General features: G+C 37.7%; 1 protein-coding gene across 5 annotated transcripts in view; it reads right to left on the bottom strand.

The window, feature by feature from the left end:
• The window catches only part of CDK17 (cyclin dependent kinase 17), a 98295-nt gene extending 82694 nt beyond the window's left edge, over positions 1 to 15601 (bottom strand). Inside the window, exon 1 of one of the 5 annotated variants that reach the window (XR_004351745.1) lies at positions 15040 to 15531. The gene's annotated coding sequence lies outside the window, so the exon portion shown is untranslated. Of the gene's footprint in view, positions 1 to 14169; positions 14368 to 15039 lie in introns of those variants that run through there. The other 4 variants (XM_032645330.1, XM_032645334.1, XM_032645329.1 and 1 more) reach the window with 4 other exon arrangements.
• Positions 15602 to 16921: the final 1320 nt, after the last annotated feature.

Below are 16921 nucleotides of genomic sequence, written 5' to 3'. Positions count from 1 at the left end.
AATGACCTCACTAATGTAAAGGCATCCTGTAAGGCTCAGGTAATCATTCACTCTTTCAACCACCTCCTAACTCCAACAGCAGGAAATTTTAAAAGCATTTTAGGAGAATTATGTAAAATATATGTTTAGATATTTAAAACGTCACATTCTTATGGCTACTGTAAGAATAAAACTTCAATTTCCTTCAAAAATAATAAATCACGCAACATATTTTTCAATTACCAAATAAAAATTATGTAGTCTTTATATGTTGTCAAAGTACAAATTTCACAAAATCTCCTACTTTCTAAATATCCATGTAGGTTTCACTCAGAATGTTCTTAGCATACTTGGCCTAAGATAAATATGAACTTGTTTTTGATGTTTAAAAAAACAAGTGTGTAGGCAACTTTCTAGCCTTTCTCTCCAATAAACGTCTGAGCTACATAACTGAATGTGCTATTCTGTCATTCTGTAACTTGTGACACAATATTTCACATTTTAAAAAACTAACACTTTATTAAAGCTTTCATAAGACAGATTCTACTGGATAGTGGCCAACTTTCCTCAGCAACAGTGGCATTAAAATGCCAGCATTCTTCGACCTTCTGGTAAAGTTTTTCTCTGGGGAAGGAAGGGCTGTTTTAAGGGGGGAAAAAAAACTCTTAAAAGTGGTCAGTTAGTTTTTGATGATATAGGAAATACCCTCAAAAGAGATCTTCCTAAAAGCTGAATCATGTATCAGTTGATCTCAAATTTTTAAAACTATCATCACCTTCAGAAAAGCCTTCTTGAGATTCTGGAGAAAAACAAACAAAAAACCAAAAACTTAACCCTCTACACCACATTACTTGCTAAATGGAAAATTAGAAACTGCTCACATACCAATCCTAAGAGGGAGGGAGCATAACAAGCCAATTCACAAGTACACTTAATTGACTTTATAAGATCTATAGTAGAAGCCAGGGTGTAAGATTTCAATCAAAAGATTAAGAAGACAATTTGTACCTGACTAAACTCCACAGCTACAACTTTGGTATTTTCAAAAAGTTTTCATATTTATCTCTAGCATTTTTTATTCTACTAATTCTACTTATTTAGGAAATCTTTGCATACTAGAAATAAGAAAAGCAAAGCACTAAATTAGATTAACACAACGGAAGAAAGAAGAGAGTAAAATGTACCTTTTAAGAAAAATGAAAAAAAAAAAAGGCTCAAAGAAAGGTTACCTATGAGGATACAGAAAAATATTTTTAAACAGTAATACCTGAAATTAACTGGAATTCTGACAATACCTGAGTATTTCCCTTAAGTGGAATTAAATGGATTCTAGTTAATCAAAGCTTGAGTATAATAAGGGCCTCGATCCTCTCTTCTTTGCTTTGTTATTGCTTACTACCTATTCATTCAGTCTTGATCTCAAAAGCTGAGCGGTAAAATATTCCTACATTTAATTCATACCTGTGGTAAAATGTTAATTACATACATGTTTGGCGCTGGTTGATGAAGGGTGTATAGTATACAGGAAGTCCACTTGGTGTAGTAGAAAGTGAGAGTAAGCCTAACACAGGTTCAAATCCTTTTTCCTTCATACAGACACTGGGGAGAGTGAGAAGTAGAACACTGAGAAAGCCAACCTTAGTTTCCTCTTTGAAGAAGGGAATTAACAACTACCTCAAAAGAACGTGAGATATAGATTAGATTGTATATATATTGTGTCTAGCACATAGTAGGCATTCAACAAATGTAACTTCCTCCCAAATTATGAACAGCAAATATATGTACTGTATACAAAATTGCAGGCTACACACCAATGACCTCCCTTCCTCAATCACAGTCAAAATGAGAGATTAAGTAACTTCTATGGGGTCATGTGGGAGCAAGACGGTAAAATTACTTCTAAGAAAATATTCTTAATTTCAAATACCTACCCTGCAAACAGAATTGCCCACTAGGCAATTCTTATGTGAAGAATATCATGACAGAACAAATAGTTCTGTGAACAGTCTATATTTCGTACATTCACAGAACTGTTGAGTGAAAATTCATCACTAGGGCCAATAGATCTTCCTCCATTTAGGCACAAAAAGCTTTTGTGTACTGACCCCCCCACATTACAGCCACACCTCCGGAGATCACAAAACAATATCCTGATTTTTTTTCTACCTCTCTGGCCACTCCTCTGTAAGAGGAATGTATTCCCTCCCTCCCTCCTCCTCCTCTCCTCTCCCCCTCTCTCCCTCTCTCTCTCTCTCTCTCTCTCTCTCTCTCTCTCTCCTCTCTCTCTCTCTCTCTCTCACACACACACACACACACACACACACACACACACACACACACACACACTATAGCCATTAAGCACTATTAAGGCCCAAGTAGTTTTCTTCTTACTATGCTTCCTCCTAAGGCAAAGTCACCTAGGCACACAAGTTCAATCTAAAGAGTAACTCCCAAATTTCCATGTCTGATACTTTTCTCTTTTTTCTGAGCTGCAGAAACATATATCCAACTACCTACTTGGGTGTCTCAGACTATTAACTGTCAAAGTTAGGCTTCATTCCTCAGGGGAAAAAATTTCAATGTCAAACCCCTCACCAACAGAATGTATTGTCTTTGTAGATGGGCCTGAGAATTAGACTTTTTATAAATACATTTTCAAACTTATTGTGGTTCTGAATGGGCACTGAGAACTAAAACCATCTGCACCCAGAGTTTACAGTCTACATTAGCATCACTATTCAGCTGTCTTCAACAACAAGACTTCACTATTCCAGGAAACTCTTGCCCAGGCAGATAAGAATTGCAAATAACTTCATTGTTCATTCCAGGAACTTCCCCAAAACCCCATATAAACCAACATCAGACTATTCAACTTTTCAATAAATAGCAGCAAATGATTGTTCACTTTCCAAAACTCTGAAAAAATCTCACCTTAAAACCCTTGCTTTGCTACGTCTATCAATCCTAAACTATTACATGATCCCTACTAATTCTAATCAAGCTCCTGCACTGAAATACCTGCATTAAAGATTCCAAATCCTCAGTAAATATCCCAACTTCACTCTCCCTCCTAACTTTGCTCTTCTTTTCACCCATACACGTGCTCCTCCTCTTCCCCCAGCAGATCCTACCAACTCAGGAAAGGTGGTGTTCTCCTTTACTACAATAAGCAATAAACTCACCATGTTATTTTGGGTAGTATTTTCTAGGAGCCAACATTCCACAGCACTATCAGATAGTTTCTCAAATGTCTTAAGATTCAGTTCAGCAATAATAGTTCATCACAAGTGGTGCAAGGAAACTATGAAACCTTTATAAAATGTTATAAGAAATCAGCACCCTACGTTAAGCAACATCTGCTGACACTATTGCTTCCAGCTTCTTAATGAGTTAAAACAGCTAACTGGCCTACTAATTAAATTTCTAAATAATACCAAATAAAGAGATTACTAATATCAAAGGGGCCATAAAACCAGTGAGGAGTTCTAAGGAAGATGGAAGATAAGTCGCAGAGGGGTTTAATAATCTAAACCATAATCTTAGGAGAAACAGGATGGGGAAAAAACTAAATTAATATATGAATAATCCACAATGCTAATAATCTAGAAGAAAAAATACTGCTAAATATACTACAGTATAACAGTGAAAACAAACTTTAAAGGAGTCTTCACTACTTTAAAATTATTTTTAAACTATGATTTCGAATTAAGGTACAATGAAATGCTTAATACATTTTCTAGAAAGTTGAAACTTCATATCCACCAAAAGTAAATGTATAAACATTTCTTCTACTATAAATCATTTAAGGTACGTATAAGACCACAGGCATGCTTACACAGGAGTAATTTGAAAGAAAAGGTTAAGCATTTAAAATGCCTCAATGATTGGGAGGAACTGAAGAATTCAAATTTTAAGATCTAAGTGTAAAAAAGGAAACCACAAGTACTGGAAGAAAATTTCGATGAATTCCTTTATAATCTTGGAGTGGTGAAGACTTTTCCAACTACATTTCAAAATCCAGAAACATTAAAAAAAATTACCATATAAAAAAGGAAAAAACTTGTGTGAAAAAATATCAAAGAATCTAAAAATATATTTGCAACCCATATCACAAATAAAGGGCTCATCTCCCTATAGAGAAATCCTGAAATCGAGAAAAAAAGGCCAGCAACCAAACAGAAAAATAAAGAACATGAGAGTTCACAGAAAGGGAAAATAAGTAAAATGCCCATTAAACATATAAAAAAAATACTCAATGTCATTCATAATGAGAGAAACACAACAGTCTGAGTTACACCAGTTCTCATCTATCAAACCGACAAAATTCCAGAAGTTTGACAACACATTCAGCTGGTGAGGCTATAAGAAAACAAGCCTCTCATACATTCAGGTAGTAGTAAAAAAAGGTAATTTGGCTATAACTAACAGAATTACAGAAGCACCTATCTTTTTTTTTAAAATAAATGTTTTATTTTATAATAGTTTTAGATTTACAGAAAAATTTCAAAGACAGTACAGTTTCCCTACACCGCACACCTAGTTTCTGCTATTAAGATCTTTTATTAGTATGGTACCTTTGTCACAATTATTGACCGAAAACTGATATATTTAACTAAAGTCATTCCTTTAGATTTCATTAGTTTTTATCTAATGTCCTTTTTCTGTTCCAGGATCCCATGGAGTATACCACATTACAGTATAATCATCTTCTTAGGCTCCTTTTGGCTGAGTTTCTCAGACTTTCCCTGTTTTAGATGACCTTGACAGTTTTGAAGAGTACTGTTCAGCTGTTTTGTAGAATATCCCTCAACTGAGATTTGTCTGATGTTTTTCTCATGATTAGACTGGGGTTATAATTTTGGGGGAGGAAGACCATAGAGGTGAAGTGCTATTCTCATCACATCATACTATTGACGTAATTTATGATTGCTGAAGTTAACTCTCTCAGTCTGTTGGGCCTGCTATAACAAAATACCTTAGACTAGGTGGCTTATAAACAACAGAAATTTATTTCTCACAGTTCTATAGGCTGGGAAGTCCAAGATCAAGGCCACTGCAGATTCAGTACTTGGGGAGAGCCCACTTTCTAGTTCACAGACTGCCTTCTCACTGTGTCCTCACACAGCAGAAGGGGAAAGGGATCTCTCTTAGGTCTATTCATGAGGGCTCCACCTTCATGGCATAAGCATCTCCCAAAGGTCCCACCTCCAAATACCACTACACTGGGGATTAGGTTTCAACATATGAATTTTAGGGAAATCCTTGTTCTTGGAATCTAAATCACGCATTTGCTTATGCAAATGTTATACGTATATGTTGTTCATTTGGCAAAGTAATAGCAAAAGAATAGGTAACAACCCAAAGATCCACACAGGACTGAGTGATCATATATCCAACAGAAGTACTACAACTATTAAAAATAAAGGAAGATCTTTAGATATGGAAAAACCTCCAAAATAAAATACATTTACGTACATTTGCAAAAAGACACACTGGAAATTTAGATTATGGTCTATTTTCTACATTATTTTATGTTCTTACATTTGAAAGGTAATTTTTAAAACATAATAATTGAGATCATAAAGACAAAACAGTAAGACACTGATAAGAAACTAATTAAACAAGAAGGGCATTAGACTGAGGTGGCAGTAAACAAACCAAAACCTAAGCTACATTCAATACACTTGAATCTGAAGAAATGATACTTAAGAACCAGCAATCACAACCAACCAACTAGGCTTTCCTAAATAAGGTAACCGCTTAAGCTATAGCCAATCAAATAACTTCCTACTTCGCTTCCACGCCTTCTCTATGAAAACCTCCACCCTAGCTCCTGTTGGTGGAGCACTCCTAACCACCTTTGGCTTGGCTCTGCCTGATTCAAATCAATGTATGCTCAAATAAAGTTGAAAATTTTAATGTGCCTCAGTTTACCTTTTAACAAAACAAACTAAAAAAGCAAGACAAAAACATTCATTAAAGGGAAAAGTAAATATGTGGAACAGAAGACTTTTATACATCAACTTAAGAAAACTTCCCCCCAAACATGATTAAACTAGCAAATCCAAAATAGAAAGGGAGAAAAAATAAGATGGAATGATGAAAGTTTTAATCATTTTGCCTTTACTTTAAATTTAAATCCTAGAACAATGACTCTAAAACTCAAGAATTACTTGGAATGTTTTAAAAAAACCCAAACCCAGAGTATCCAATTCAGTTGCTCTGGGACAGAGCTTGAGATTTTACACACACACACACACACACACACACACACACACACTCTCTCTCTCTCTCTCTCTCTCTCTCTCACACAGGCTTTTTTCTTTTTTTTTTTTTTTTTTTTAAATCAACAAGAGTGCTTCTGAAGCTCAGGTTAAGGCCACTGACCTATAAGAACATAAGATAATAAACAAAAACATAATAATAAACAGTAAACATCTAAGCAGATTTTATGACAAAGGGAAAAACCAAACCAGTTTCTTCTCTTGATGGGTAAGTTGTATTACCTGTTATTCTATTTTGACTTCAGAAAAGCTGAGTCACATACAAAAGTCATTAAGAAGGAAAGCAAATATTGCCTAGACTGTTAAGATGTCAAAGAAATGGTATAGCACAAGCCTGAAGAAGGGAAACAGAGCAAATGGTTACACGAAAAATTTGGCTGGCCCTAAGGAAAAGCTTATCAATGTGCTCATCAGGAAGATTACGACAGTTCTATCCCTAATGATCATTAGATAAGAAACAACAATGAATATCCTAAATTATTTAGTCCACTAGTCTATACTATTCCCTTCCTGCCAATATACCTAAAGGGTACAACATACACCCATTAGTAACACTAACTCACTAACACACTGATTCTCAAATTTGGTGGGAGAGGCATACTAGAAAATCCAGGAGGTATGTACGGTTTAAAAAGCCAGAGATGATTTTGATTCAATTGTCCTTGTGAACCACTTATTTAGACATTCATCAACCTGAAGGAATGGATCTGCAAAACAATTCTAGTACCATAACCAAGTTTTTCCCGCTATAATACAGTGATAAAAATAATTGCTAACTGTGAGTGCTCACTAGGTGCAAGGTACTTTGCAAAGTGCTTTATACATATCATTTAATTTCTACAGCCCTATGAAGTAGGTTCTGTCATTCCCAATTTTATAGAAGAAACTGACCCTTAAGAGTTTAAGTAACTAGCTCAAGATCACATAGTTATCAGTTATTACTTGGGGAAGCATTATTATCTGATTTCTCAAATAAATCTGATTTCTCAAATGAATCTAGTTTTTAATCACACACTTACTATATCAGAGACATAATTTAAAACTCAATTTTACTGATAAAAACCTAAATAAAATGTCTTTAATTTTAAAAGTAGACCATAAAGCAGTTTTTATTTAATTACAGTAATTCCAATGAAAACATCTCCTGGTCAACTGTATACATAACTATCAGGGTAACAGGAATGACATTAAATGCAGTTCTGGAGTGCAATTCTGTATTTTATTTTAATGAATTTAAGTCTAGTACTATACAGTTAAACAGCTGGATTTCATTAAGGATGAAATTTTATCCAAATCTTACTCTTGATATTGACCAATGTTTTTAGACCTTTAGAAATAGATATTTACATATATTGTAATTTTTGATTCTACTTTGTCTAAAAGATAACAATCTTTGAAGATTACAGCCCCTTTCTCTCCATTTTCACTAACAAGTTAGTACAGCTCACGTGTAGTTAAAAAAGCCCAGTGATACCAAATTATTGCCCCTCCAAATTGGCCTACCAACTGCATCCAAATTACTCTCATACAAACAGCCTACATGGCCTACATGTAGCACCAACACTCAAAACTTATAATGGCTTTTTATTTTCTACTATATCAAAATTAATTCTTGACCCTTTCTAGGTCAGAACTAATCTGACCCTAACTTACTAATTCAGTGTTGTTTCTCCTAATTCCATCACTTCACTCACTCAATTAAATAATACATAATATGGGGGAAATACCAAAATTTAAAAAGCATGGCCCCTCTGTAGCACAAAGCCAGACAAAAGGGTAGATGATTTGTAAATAATTAATTACAATACAATACAATGCATTAAGTACTATAGTAGACATAAATGTTATAGCAGAATCACCATAACTCTGCCAGAATGGATCAAAGAAGACTTCAGAGGAAGTGACATTTGTCCTCAAAAATGAGAATTTCTCTCCAACTGTCCCATCACTGTAATATCAACACACCAGTTTCCTCATCTTTGTATTCTAGCACTGACCACAGTGATGGTATAGAGGAGACATGCACTTCAGACATAGATGCACAGATAGATGGATGGATGGATGGATGGATGGAAGGAAAAAAGAAGAGGGATAAAAAGACAGACACAAACCATCAACAGATGAATGAATAAAGAAGATGTGGTATATATATATACAATGGAATATTACTCAACCATAAAGAAAGAATGAAATATTGCCATTTGCGGCAACATGGATGGACCTAGAGATTATCACAGAGTGAAGTCAGTCAGAGAAAAGACCAATGTTCTTTTGTAGTACTCATGTGTGGAATCTAAAAAATAATACAAATAAATTTATTTATAAAACAGAAGCAGATTCAGACATAAAAAACAAACTTATGGTTACCAAAGAGGAAAGGGGGGTAGATAAATTAGGAGTATGGGATTAACAGATACACACTACTATATATAAAAGAGATAAACAACAAGCATTTACTGTATAGCACAGGGAACTATATTCAATATCTTGTAATAACCTATAATGGAAAAGAATCTTAAAAAGTATATATATAATTGAATCACTTCACTGTACACCTGAAACTAACACAATATTGTAAATCAGCTATACTTTTAAAAAAAAGACATATATAAAGTAAAAATGAATAACTGTTAGATTAAAATAGGGTAAAATTGGAAGTAGTAATTCAGATGAGGCATTCCAAAATCCTGACATGTGAAAGTGGCAACAGAAAAAGATAAATCTAAAAGATGTTTAGGAAATAAAATTAACAAGATTGGGTGTGACTGACTGGACTAGAGGGAGAAGAGCATAACAGAAAAACATAAGAAGCTGCCAAAGGTTTTGGCTTAAGTGACTAGGCTGATGGTGGCGCATTCACTGTGGCTGGGAATAGAGGTAGGAGGGTAATAAAAGAGTTCAGCTCTGGTAAGGGAGTGCCAAGAGGCAATAATATCTGGGAGACAGCTAGAAAAGAACTAAGAAAAAGAGGTCTGGATTAGAAATAAAGATATGGAGATCATCAGCATATAGGTGATAAGAACAAAGCACTAAATACAGGTGAGAATGCCCAAGGATCATGTAAAACATGAGAAGAGGGGCCAAGGACAGAACATTCCAGACAACCAATGTTGCCATTATTTCTACCCATTAAAGTATATTTTTATAACGTACAATGACTAACACAATGCTGAGGACATGACAAATGCTTTAAAAGTACTTACTGATTACATCTCTGAATTAACTGAAAAATCATATTTATTAAGTATAATAAAGCCATAGATAAAAAAATCATTTCTTAAAAATAATTCAGTAAGATGGGCTCAAGGGACTAATGTCTGCTTAAGGAATCCAAACCTTACTTCAAAAATCAACAAAAAGCTTCCTTCTCACCAGAAATAGCAATACAAATCAGTAATTAAAATATTAAAACCTGGAAGTATATTATACTTCAAAAGTTTATTTTATAAAATACTTAAAAATATGTATTAATTAATTTAAAGGATAATGCCTCTAAATTTGGAGTAAGAGCTTCAGTGTTGTTACCTGATAATTTTTCACAAGTATTAATACCAATTTTAACCAACTTTTGTTTATATCATTTAACATTAACACACACTAATAACAAATATTAACCATCAACTGTAAAAATAGCAGGATTAAATATATGATAAGACCAAAGTGAGTCAGTAACGAATATAGTGAAAGAAAAATTATTCTTGGGTCCTTTTCCCATTGTTTACAAATATGCATACAAAATTTAGAGTATTCTTGAAAGTATTTACACTAACAAGAATGTGCTATTAGGGCTTCCCTGGTGGCACAGTAGTTGGGAATCCGCCTACCAACGCAAGGGACACGAGTTCCAGCCCTGGTCCGGGAGGATCCCACATGCCGCGGAGCGATTAGGCCCGTGCACCACAACTGCTGGGCCTGTGCTCCACAAGAGAGGCCACCGCAATGAGAGGCCAGTGCACTGTGGCGAGGGGTGACCCCCGCTCGCTGAAACTAGAGAAAGCCCGTGCTCAGCGAGGACCCAACGCAGGACCCAACGCAGTCAAAAATAAAATAAATAAATTTATTTTTTTAAATGTGCTATTAAAAAGAGATTTTGTCAACCTTTTAAACTCTTACCACAAACGAAAGAAAGCAAACCTTCTTTCATTGTTTTTCACTTTAATGGACTACTCTTAGATCAAGTCAATAACATGTTCTGTTTTTTAAATCTGAATAAGATAATAATAATAATATGCAATTTATATAAGGATCAGTTTTTAATATAAAAAATGACAAAAATGTACAATTTGGTCTGGTATTTCCATTTTTCAGTGGTACATAGCCACATATGAAGTGTGCAACTTCAAAGATCAAAATTACACTTTAGTTAATTAAAATATGCAATACCAAACCAAAAAACCAGTAAGTACTTATACCTGTATAAATATAGACATAGATTTTATCTACCTTAAGGCAAATTTTTCCCCAATACTGAAGCAATCTACACAGTATGTATCTGGCGCTATCTTCCCTTTTATGACACATGCTCAAATAATGTGAACTAATTTTAACACATTAAAAAAATCAAAATAAAGACAATTTCCGCTTACCCCGATACGTCATGGATTTATAAATCTACCTCCTTAAATACAGTATTCAATATCATATGTTACTGCAGAATGTCATAGATTTATAAATCTACTCCTTAAATACCATATTCAATATTATATGTTACTGCAGAACATAACGTTATTTATAGTAGGCACCCCTACCTGTTAGATTTATGCATAGACGTCTACTGATTTTCCAAGCTGGCCAAAAGACAGAGGAAAACAGGCTAGGAAAGGTAAGCGACACTCAAGTACATTCAATACATTTTTCTGGTCCTTGGCAATTCCTCTTTTCAGGTCAAATATTTTGAGATATCAAAGTAACTGACAACGGGAAGGCACAGTTAGTTAGGGAGTCTAGGATTGACATGTACACACTGCTATATTTAAAAAGGATAACCAAGAAGGAACTACTGTATAGCACAGGGAACTCTGCTCAATGTTATGTGGCAGCCAGGATGGGAGTGGAGTCTGGGGGAGAATGGATACATGTATATATATGGCTGAGTCCCTTTGCTGTGCACCTGAAACTATCACAACATTGTTAATTGGCTATACTCCAATACAAAATAAAAAGTTGAAAAAAAAAAAAAAAAAAAAGCCTGGGAGCAAAATAATGACAAAGAATTCACTGGTGACAGTAAGACTTTTTGGCTCATAGACATTTTTTTAAAAAGTCAGTCTAATAGGTCCTCTCATCACCAGTCAAAGAAATTGCCAACACTGTAGGCTGAACACAAGTTATACCAGGTTTTCTATTGTAGGCAGTTTTTTACCTGACAGATACTATATGAAGTACATATAAAAATGCCATAAACCTACTGTTTATCTTCATCATTTCAAACGCAAAATGCCACAATCAGTTTACAAAATGCATTTAAAATAATTTTTCTATTTAAAAGTTTAAGCAAAAATTACACATTCAAAATTCAAAGAACTCAAAACTATTTTTCCTTCACATGTATGAAAGGGGGCAACTTTTGAAATAGATAAAGTACTCTATTTAACATATAATGTCTCTCTTCTACAATACAGCAATACATTCATTGTAATTACACATCATGGAAGTATAAAAGCTATATAAACGAATGCCATGACATGATGCTATTATTTTTATTAAGACTAGAGAACAGTAATAAAGATTCAAAATGTAATGCCCTATAAATATTCAGTATTATTAGACAATAACAAAGAAAATACCACCGCAAAAATTTTGCGTTCATAGAAAATTTTTTTATATTAAGGATCATCATTTTCACTTTTGAATATCCATCTCAGAAGCCATTATAGTTCCATTGTTCACAATAAAATATTTGCAGTTTTTTAGTTAGTACTATTTCACCAATAAAGGAAAAGGAGAAAAATATTACTGAAAATAAGGGAAAAAACAAAAGCCTTGATAGAGTAAATTATTTTATATGCCATCTCTTTCCACCATAATCGTAGGACTAAACAAGTAACTGAAAACTAAATATATCAACATTTATATACTTTAAAATCTTATTCAACACAGCTATTTTGTACTACAGAAAAGATAAAATTTTTCTATTTTAGTAAAACCAATGACTTATTAGAACAAGATTGCTGGTGTACAAAGCTACCACACTGGATCGCTACCATACACTGAATTAATTAATTAGAATTAATTATTCTAATTTCATCTTTCCTTACTATGTATCTCTTTTTTCCTTCAGGTAACCAGAGTACATTTCACAAGCTGCACTATTTCAAATACCTCACACTAAAAGTGACTTTAATGGGCCTGAATCCGAGGATGAGAATAAATTACACATTTTATAAAAGCTTCTTTAAGTAACAGGCAAATTAGGATATTAACAAGACTTTCTTTTAAACAAGACTTTAATTCTTCACATACTCTTTTTACTGATTGTAAAAGTAATGTGAAAATTTGAAAAGTAAAGAAATGTATTTTTATTCATCCATAAGTCTCACCACCCAGAAATCTTTGTTAACTTTTTGGTAGGTTTCCTTCTAGTGAGAATAAAACTTCAGGTATCTAATTAGACACTAATTAATATGTAGTGGGAAAAAAATCAGTGTATCCTCAATATGACCTTTCAATAAATAAATAAAACATCGATTATTTATGGTATGACCTGTTAATTTCACAAAGAATTGAGGGAGTCCCTCAATTCAGAGACTGGTCCCTAAACTGAAATCCCTTTCACAATTTTTATAGTGTCAACATTTTAATGGCAATAAGCAGCAAGACATGACTGTTCTTACAATGACATCAACAGTAATGTCCCAAACATCAAACAGGCTTTACTTTTCTCTCCACTCATATTCCAATATGTTTTTATTTTCGCTGTTAAAAAATCAATAATAAATTATATTTGCACAGTAATTTTAAAACAGCTTAAATTCAATGACCAAGTTATTTTCTTTGAAGCCCAGCACTCAAACTTATAGTGCTCCTGACCTGAGATAACTTACCAAAAAGGTTATCACTTTTAATTCCAACAATCTCGCTCATAAAAACAAAACAAAATATTCCTTAAATATAGCCACATTTTTTTTTTGTTCCAACCCGTTGTTTATGGAAGTATGCAGGTGCTAGGATTACAAAGACTGAAATGACTTCATCAACAAAGCAACATCTCAACATTAAATAAACCAACTACTTAATCTCATAAAAGAACTGAACAAAATCAATAATATTAATGCTAGCAACTTTTTTTCTTAAAATGTGGCTGAACCTTATTTCCAGCTTCAAGGAAGGCTTTCCTTTACTCAAGGCATCAAAGATCTTAAATCCCATTCATTTTCCTCTGTCCAATAGTCAAAAAAATAAGTCTAAAATACAGTAACTCAGATTTGTTACTCTATACGCAAGCGCCTTTTAAAAGAAATCCTTCAACAAAGCCTCGAGAAAGAATCAGCAAAGTTGGAGGAAAGAATTGTCTAAGTCAAGCATTTCCTGATAAGTGACAGAAGGTCTAGCGGCTGCCAGGGATACACTTTGCTGACCCTAGGAATAGTCAAAACTCAAAACAAAATTTGCCACTTTTTTATCTAAAAAGTTAATTTGGTTAATAAGAGCTGATAATCCATGACCAACGACGTGTCTCTGGTGGACACATTAATATAAAGAAGGAGCGCCAGGGATTTCAGCTAAGTGCTTTTGCCATTTTTGCAGAAGAAAAGCTAATTGTTAATGGCCATGTGACATTATAAGATCCCAGAAAGGAAAGGGTGGGAGGAAGAGAGAGGAGTTCAAGGCAGTTCAGGGTCAGAACAAGCTCAGACATCCTGTCATTAGCAAACGTTCCCCAAGCTGAAGGCAAAATACTGCTTACCCAAAAAGGAGTGGTGAGAGGTACGGGGAGAACGAGGGGAAAACCACAGGAGAGTCAGTGCGGCAGGGAGGGGGTGATGGGAGGGAGCGAATCTGGAGCTATCCAGCTGAATTGCGGAGCAAAACCATCAGGCACAAAAACGCTGAGAAAAGGCACTGTGACGGAGACGACAATTCTTGGCAGCCCCCACCCCCGCCCCATGTGCCCCTCCCCATCGGTTCTTTGGGTTTCCCACATTCCCTCCACCTCTGCTCTGACCCACACTCAGGGGTGTGACTCGCCAGCGGGAGGCTGCCCTGATCTTTGTCTCGGCCGGCTCCTCACGCGAGGGCCCCTCCTCCTCCCGCTCCCCACCCACGCACACCCCCGGCGTCTCCAAGGAGCTGGAAACGCGGTGGCCACCGCCGCTTCCTCTCCCACCTCTGGCGGACCTGCGCCCCTTCCTTCCCCTCGGAGTTGCGCAGCCCGCCCTCGCAGCTCCACCCCCGCCGAGCGGACCTTTGTGTCTCGGGGGACTTTCTGCCTCCTCCCCTCCTCGGCCTCGCAGGGAGACCGGCCTCCCCCGGAGACCAAAGCGGCAGCAAGCGCGGAGGCGGCGGCGGCGGCGGCTGGAGGCGCCTCTCGCGAAGGAGCCCAAGCGTCAGACACACACCCCACCCCACGCCCGGAAATGCCCGGGCGACCGGGGTCCGAAACCCGAGGGGAGACAAACACAAGCGAGCCCCTGCGCCGCGCCGTCCTCCTCAACCTCCCGGCCGGGCCTGAGCCGCCCGCCCCGGCCCCCAGTCCCAAGCACCTTCCGGCCGCTCTCAGCCCAGGGTCGGCGGGGCAGCAGGGAAAGCCCCGAGCGGCCGCCAGCCGCCAACTCACCAGCAAGTGCGGGGACCGCGTCCCGAGAGCTGGCGAGGCGAGGCACACAAGGAAAGCGGCTCCTGCGACGCCCGCGGCGACCGGATGCAGGTCCGGGTCCCAGCGACTGGCAGACCCGAGGCGCCTCCGAGGCGCAGGCCTCCGCCGCCGCAGCAGCCTTTCAGCTCACGCCGAGGGTCCGAGCCTCCGGGAGGGGCCGCGGGTCCCTCACGCGTTGTCAAGCCCCCCGGACAACATGGCTCCCGGGCTGCCGAGCCGCGCAGGCGGCCCACTAATCCCCTTGGAGGAGCCGCAGCGGGAGTGAGGCGCCGACGCCCGGTTGCGGCGGCCCGGCCGGACACGGGCTCCTTCTTCTCTGGGGCCGGGCCGTGCGAAGCTGAGGAGACGCTCGCTGCGTATGCGTCGCTTTTTCACTCGGCGGCTGCGGACTGACGCCTCCGCCTGTTCCCCCGGGGAGAGCGAGCGAGAGAGAAAAAACACTTTTATTGAAATGATCCAACCAGCGGCGGCAGAGAAAGGCGACCGGCCGCAGCAGCTTCCCCCACCCCCTCTTGAGCAGCTCGCCGCAGGCAGCGCGACCCCTGCCGGCGGCGGCGGCGGCGGGGGCGGGGAAGGGGCGGGGCCTAGAGGGCGGGGCGGGGTATCCCCGGGGAACCCCCACCCCGAGATGTAGGGCCTTAGTCTCCCGTGCCCGGCTTCTGGAGTGGCTGGAGGGCGGTGGGAGAGGTGAAGAGACCCCCGCAAGAGTGAGAAGGTTAGGCAGTGCCTGTCTACGGCGACTGGGGGAGAAATTATCTGAATAGTTCAGCCCCTTCATCTTCCACCCCCCGACAAAACAAAAACTGTTGCTTAAATTATCCAAGTAATTATGTAATTTAGATACCATTGCCGCAGCTCTCTACTGGTTCTCTAGAAAGTTGATGTCAAAGGGCCCACACTTGAGCTTGATTACTGCAAGTTTTCTCCTTTATTGTGGGTGGCTGGGTGGGTACCAGGGCAGTATTCACTCACACAGGCATTTATTCATTTAAACTACAAACTTCTTTATATTATGTTCTTGACAATATACTAAGTCCTCAGAGGACGGAGAGTCTCCCTGGGATGAAAAATACTCCATAAGCAATTGTAATAAAAATATGAGCTTTATGTGAAGGGAAATAGAAGGTGCTATGAGAACAGAAAGGAACTTCTGTTGCAGAGTTGGTTAGGTTTTGTTTTCTTGGAGGAGGGGGGCCGCCCGAGAGGTTGGCCCAGTTTCTGTCAATGTTATTACTTTCTTCTATCCCAGAGGCTAAAGGCTAGTTCAGGAATGAACAGTGGAGTGAAAGTGAAGACAAACTGAAGTAATACTGACCCACTTTTTTCCACTAAAAAGGATAAAAGCATAAAGTAAACACAAACATAAACCCCTAGAGGGAGATAATGCGAGGACCAAAAAAAAAAGAGAATGGAGACCGGATGAAGACAACCTAAACAAGAAAAAAAAAAATTAAAACCACGTAAAAGGCCTGGTGAAGTGAGATATGCATATTTTTCCATTGTAATACCTGGAAATAGACAATACATTTTTTATGTAATTTCAAATCACATTATGTCCTAAGGACTTCTGACAATTATCTTCTTGGATTCCTGGGTGAATCCTTTCTTCCTATAAATAATACCTGATGACTTCTCTTATTTTCTTGCACAAAATTGAATGTATCTACTGTAATATTCAACAATCATACAATCAATCAGACTTCTCCCATACCTCTAAAATTACCAGAATCCGTAAGTTAGGAATATTTATGCTCTACACATATTTAACACTTGCTTATCATACAAGAACACAAATATATAACAAGCTCTCCTTTAAAATAAAAAACAAAAAACACTGTAATTG

This window comes from Phocoena sinus, chromosome 10 (genome assembly GCF_008692025.1).
Source record: "Phocoena sinus isolate mPhoSin1 chromosome 10, mPhoSin1.pri, whole genome shotgun sequence".
Classification (NCBI taxonomy): domain Eukaryota; kingdom Metazoa; phylum Chordata; class Mammalia; order Artiodactyla; family Phocoenidae; genus Phocoena; species Phocoena sinus.
The sequence above is the reverse complement of the archived record's forward strand: the minus strand, read 5'-3'. Positions and strand labels throughout refer to the sequence as shown.